The sequence below is a fragment of the Gavialis gangeticus genome, unplaced genomic scaffold, assembly GCF_001723915.1.
Source record: "Gavialis gangeticus isolate Ggan-Ray unplaced genomic scaffold, GavGan_comp1, whole genome shotgun sequence".
NCBI lineage: Eukaryota > Metazoa > Chordata > Crocodylia > Gavialidae > Gavialis > Gavialis gangeticus.
In genome coordinates, this window is record NW_017729034.1 from 87,105,729 (window position 1) to 87,111,971 (window position 6,243).

The window sequence follows — 6,243 nt, forward strand, 5'->3', positions numbered from 1 at the left end:
TCCTCATAAGGCTTGGCCTGCAAGCCCTTAACTATATGAGTGGCCCTTCTCTGGACCCTCTCCAGGTTATCCACATCCCTCTTGAAGTGTGGTGCCCAAAACTGGACGCAGTATTCCACCTGTGGTCTGACCAGTGCCCGATAGAGGGGAAGTATCACCTCCTTGGTTCTGTTTGGCATGCATCTGCTGATGCACGACAAAGTGCAGTTAGCTTTGCTGATGACTTTCGTCACACTGACTACTCATGTTCATCACTTATCAGAATACAAAACTCATCAGACCATCAAGAAAACAAAAGCCTCTCTTATTAGTTCAAGCTCTTCTTAAACTGGTTTATGATAACGAAAATGGTTGGCCCAATTTCATTATCATATTTACATTTCTGTTATTTTTGTTTAAATTTATATTATGGTTGTATGACTTACGCGGTTTTCAGAAGCATGGCTTTCAGCCAGAATCCTTCATAAATTAAATTGAAATTAAATTGAATTGAATTGATCACTCCAACTGGTTTGTGTGTAACTTTTGTCCCTAGCCTATATGTTGATACAAAAGCAAGGTCTGTTTACACCTTTTGTGTCAGCTATGCACATCCAGTCACAGGACCTTTACATTTATACATCATTGCAATTGCTCTAACTGCCTTCTCTAGGAAAACAAAATCTAAGTCCGCAAAGGAAGGCTGACTTGATGGAGAAGAACAACTTCCAAAAACAGTAGAACTTGATAGCTAGTTACTTAATTCTTTCCTTGCCTAGTGACCTACAGCCAAAACCATTTTGGCCCTGCAGGAAAAATAAGATCATGTACTCTTTCCCAGGGACCTCTATAAAAGCACGATGCATCCAGTTTATACCCAAGCTTGATTGAGCTATTGTTTCCTTTACCATGTGGTATTGAGCTATTGTTTCCTTTACCATGTGGTATTAAAACCAGGTCTTTTTTACCCTATTCCTACATTATTATTATTATTATTATTATTATTATTATTATTATTATATCCTCTTAATGTATAACAATAATACTAAAAGACTTTTATTTTGCTAGCATTAAAGTATGATTTGATTTGAATTAGTAGGCCAAGCAATTTTGGGTTGCAGAGAGTCAGAAAAGTTAGGAAAAAAGGTAAACTTTGACAGGAATCAGTCAATGTTTCAGAAGGACTGTTTTCTTTTGGAGCATTTTGAAATTTGAGAGGACAGGGAGAGATCAGACTTAAAATGCGAAATAAGCACGTGTTCAAATTAAAGAGCAGCCAATGCCATTGTATTTTAAAAATACGAATCTGTAGCATCTCTTGAAACTTTCATTCAAATAGCACAATTCAAGGCAGTATAAAACATCTTTGTCAACACAGAATAAATCTGGATCTAGCAGTACAGTTTTAAGATACACAAGAAAAAAAAGCAAGTTCAATTGGTTTTTTTTGTACTGAAGTGCAACAGCACAGACACAGCAGTCAAGCCTAAAATACGTTTAACTAATATTTTCCTGGTCACAAAAATGACAACATGAAGATATCACCATAGAACAAATACAAGAGGAGCTGGTGTCATGCATTTCTAGGACCCCAAGAGCTCTCATAAAAGTGTTCTTCTGTTGACAGATTCAGTTTCACCAATAGCACTGATATAGATATGGATTAGCACCTAGTCATCTGACTCATTTTGCAAAACAAGCAGTAATTGTAGTTTAACAAAATGTGAAATCTTTCAAAAAATCCCACAGCTTTATTTACCCTTTCAAAAAGTATTTCAGATTTGTGACCTTTTCTTTCTTCCTTTTCTACAACCTTTTCTTTTCCTTTTTCAGATACTGAAAGGAAAGATATCAGATTCAGTATCACAGAACTTCTCAAACACATTAAAACATTCAAGAACAATGTATTGTTTTTATGGTTTGAAGCACCTTTGGACCCCGTCATGGATTAGGGCCCTCATTACACAAGGCACTCTATCAAGAGGCAGGGAGAAGGACAAGTGAACAGCAAAATGGTGCTAGTCAACATGATTAGCAGTAGTCATTTCTCACCACTTTTCTAGTCTTTTTGGAACATTTACAGTGCAGGAGAATTGTAAGAAGGAAATGAGATAGGTTTTAGGGACAACTCTTCACATCCACCTACATTAGTAGCCAGCTCAGGAGACAGCTGAAGCCACAAAAGCTTCTAGTTCCCTTAAGATTCTCATGGGCACAAGCAGTGATTGGTATACTTAAAGGCTAACACTCACCCCAATGGACGCAAGTCTTCAATTTCATTTGGAATGTCAGCAAGCTTGAACACAAAGATGTAACAGAAATCATGATAAAACATTTTTGTCACCAAAAGTACAAGTGTAGAATTTGCCATGTTATTGTTTTTTTAAGTAACTGCAAAAGTCAAAAAGGGAAGGATATACATGTTTTACTCATCCGGTGCTGCCTCTCCGTGAAAATATTGCGCAGACACATTCTTGGCCAGGTCTGCCACTCCATTAAGGCTCATTTAGTCCATTTGAAAAATGGAACCTAGAGTTGGGGAGAGTGCTTTTCAACAAGCCAGTGGGCACAGGCAGAGATTGTTTTCTTTCAAGTGGAACAGAAGTTTGCCAGTTACTGTGGGTGGACAGCTGGCTGCTGGTACTTCTACAGCATGAGGTTTGAGAGGAAATACTTACTGAAGGGAAAGGAGCACACACTTTGTAAACAGCAAGACAAAAAACTTGGACAAATTAGATGATTAGACTCTTTGTTTAAGAGACCTGTTTACCTAGATTAAGAAAGCTGAAGAGTGCATTTGAAAAGAAAAAAGAAATACCACTAGAAAAAGAAACTATAAAATAATGATGATGTTGGGGTAGACAAGAGAAAAAGAGTGCAGCTGAATTGCTTACCTTATCACTTTCTAATGTTTGCATGCTTACACACCGGGGTGCGATGATGTTGAAATTTATCTCCACTGGAGCCCTGCACCTGCTCTTGGCCACTCAGCCTGCCAAGGACGTGAATTCCACAACATAGGAGCAACTACTATTCACTTCCTCTTTCCTCTCCAAGTCACCTTCCAAGGGGAGAGGGTGGGTTGGGTTTCAAACTGATCTCCAGAGCAGCAGTTCTTGCTGGGTTGTTTATGATTTTCAAGATCTAAACTGCCTCAGTAGCATGCATCTTGCTGCTGTTGGGAAGACAGATCAATCCCAGACTCTTGAAATTAACAGCTCAGCATCATCAGAAGGGGCAAGTTTTCCAACAGCCACTTCCAGGTGAAACTTGCAACAACATCACTTTCAAAGAATGTGTAAACTGTCACACTCGCATAGCTAAAGATGGTAGAGTGAGAAAAGGACCTATTCCATTATACCCACCGACTATATACACGAATACACTAGGAATTATTAGAAAAGCAACCCCTCAGGATGGCACACATAACTTACTTTATTTTTACTTTCCTAACTTGTCTTTCCAAACTTGTCAAATAGGTTATTTTTGTACCTCTTTGTCAAGCCTACTGAAATCCCTTAACCCCCTCACAGGCAAGGTTCTTTGAGTAGATGTGATATCTTTTATTTATTAGACCAACTGAGTAGTTGGAAAAATGTTTTTTGCAAGCTTTCTGGTGCAATCACCCTTCTTCAGCCATAGGGAGTCTCTGCTGTTCCGAGATCTCCAAGGAATTCAAGAAGTCCAAAGTGTGACAAGATGTCAATGAGAACATAATTAAGTTTTCAGTGGAAATTAAGAAAACAAAAAAGGTAGAGAAGGGAAGTGAGAGGTGGAAGCCAAAGGTAAGCAAGGGAGATTCTACTGTAGTAGTTTTCCAAGGTAGAAGAGAAGTTGTCCATGAAAAAGTAAATAGCTGGAAATTAGGAAGACAAAGGGCAGAAAGAGAGGGGAAGGGGGAAAGGGAGGGAAAGAAAAGTGTAAAAGGTCAGGTCTGGTAGGTACCTGGTGAATCAGATATTAGGCAGGTTTTAATGCGTCATAAATCCAATGTCTATATTGAGTCCATGATTCTTTGTATCCAGTAGATTTATGAAGTGAAGTTCACAGGCTCATCTACAAAAGGTGTTTTGTAAGACCAAAAAAAAAAAAAAAAAAAAATCTACCAGACATGCCAAATGGGTAACATGGCAAAATGTGATTTGGCTTGGATTTGCACAGCTAGCCAGATTTCTATTATTGGTAGTTAAATATACAAGTATTTGTGCTAGCTGTTCTCTTGACCCAAAAATATGAATGAAGAATAAATCAGATATTTTACAAAGATAATATCACAGTGCTGTAAGATAATTATATCCATAAAGAGACCCCAGAAACCACAGAGTAATGCTTTCTCACATCCCCCTCCCCCTTAAAACAAGCATAGCACAAGGTAGGCCCTGCCACCTCCCAAAGAGCGATTCCAATCCCCTTCCCTGCCAGTTCTGCTGCTCTGTTCTCTCCTCCCTGTTCTGTCTGCTGCATCTGTTCTGCTCTCTATTTCCTGTCCTATCTGCTACAGTTCTTTCTGTTCCCAGGAAAACAGCGATCTAGAGAAATGGAAAAAGCATTTAGAAGCTCCCCCATCTCTTCCCTCTCTCCTTGAACAGCATGACTATCACACAGGTTAACTAAACAGAACGTCTCGTCTTAATAGCAAAGTCCAGAAATACTAAAAACCATGCATCAAGGGCACTATAAAAATCAAGCAAAACTTTCTGGCTCTCTGGTTATATATGGCTCAGGGGTCGATGACTCACAGGCTGCTTCTTATCCCCCTACGTACTCCAAGTATTACAGTTTCCACGCTGTTACAGAAAATCTCACAGAAATGAAAGAGAGATTCAATTAATGAACATCAGCAATTAGAGAGAAAAAGTACATTAAAAAAGCCCCCACAGAACTTGCAATCAAGTTATATTTCAACTGTAGGAGAACTCATCTCTATTTATGGATTCCTGGACTCTCTCTATATTTATAATTTCCAAAAATAACAGAAAGACTCCATCCTGTATCTCCAAAGCCCAGGAAACAGTTCCTTAAATTTAAGTTATAACCTGCGAACACATACAACTGCTAGTTGCTGTATTTAGTCTTACATACCTCATGTTTTATATTGTTGGTTTTGTGCATCCTGTGTCCTTACATACAGTACCCATACACTTAGTTCATTCAGAGTTGATGAATGTTACCTTTTTCTTGAACCTGCTGCAAGGTTTAGCACAAGTACTCCGTAAATGCACTTCTTTGAGCAGCACTTTGGCACCTACTGGGTGCATCTACACATGTCCTTAACTGCACAGAAGACTAATTTGCCGTGGTGTAAAGCATCACAGTTTACATGTGCAATATTACAGAGTGCAGCAAACTAATTTTTGCCGCTGTAACATAGTATCAGTAGCAAAAATAACTGCACCTAAAAACGCACATGTAAAAAGCTGACCCAGGAGTAAATTCCATCCAGTCAGGCCAGACAGGGGGCCAGACCCTTGCCTGCCACCTAGCCACATGGCTCCACTCTTATGCCCCAGCCAGCCCCTCCATTGCCCAACAGGGCGACCTGGAGCGCAGGGCTGAAATCCTCGCCCTCCCCTACCTCCCTCCCCAACCCCGCCCCCCCAAGCCTGCTGCTAACCCAGGGCTGCTCCACCCCAGCAAAAATTGCTGTAGTCCTGCTGTACACAGCAGTAGTGTTCTCCAATGCAAACTGTGCCAAAGTTTATCATGCCACCACATGTAGATGCACCCATTTATATGTTGTACAAAAACTTTTTTTTTTTTAATAATTTTTTCGTGTTCCAAGCCAAATCAAGTCCAAATCTGTGAGTTAGTCCAGAACCATAAATGGCCCTACAACTGACAAACATCCTCCACCCCCACTAGGGGCTTCAGATATTTCCAAAGTCTTTTGGCAAGCGTCCTAAATGCAGGCCCAGCTCCAGAGGCCTGGGGTTCAGATGCCCCCAAGTTTCACCTGCCCTCAGCCCTATGGCCGCAGAAGCAAGTTAGGGAGGAGCCTCCCATTTCCATAAAGTGGGCTTTAAGCCCCAACACCTTCATTAATGATGTGGACATTGGAGTCAGAAGTGGACTGGCCAAGTTCGCCGATGACACCAAACTTTGGGGCAAAGCATCCGCACCTGAAGACAGGCAGGTGATCCAGGCTGACCTGGACAGGCTCAGCAAATGGGTGGACGAGAACCTGATGGTGTTTAACACTGAAAAATGCAAGGTTCTCCACCTGGGGAAGAAAAATCTGCAGCATCCTTATAGGCTCGGCAGTGC

The 6,243-nt window shown here is 40.6% G+C and overlaps 1 protein-coding gene and 1 long non-coding RNA gene across 3 annotated transcripts in view; both read right to left on the reverse strand.

Annotated features, from left to right (window-relative positions):
* Positions 1–6,243, reverse strand: part of UTRN (utrophin) — a 692,661-nt gene that overhangs the window by 628,831 nt on the left and 57,587 nt on the right. The gene's annotated exons all lie outside the window — the stretch shown is intronic.
* Positions 5,742–6,243, reverse strand: part of LOC109304318 — a 1,133-nt gene continuing 631 nt past the window's right edge. The window contains exon 2 of the long non-coding RNA XR_002099351.1: positions 5,742–6,012. This is a non-coding gene — a long non-coding RNA (uncharacterized LOC109304318). The remainder of the gene's footprint in view (positions 6,013–6,243) is intronic.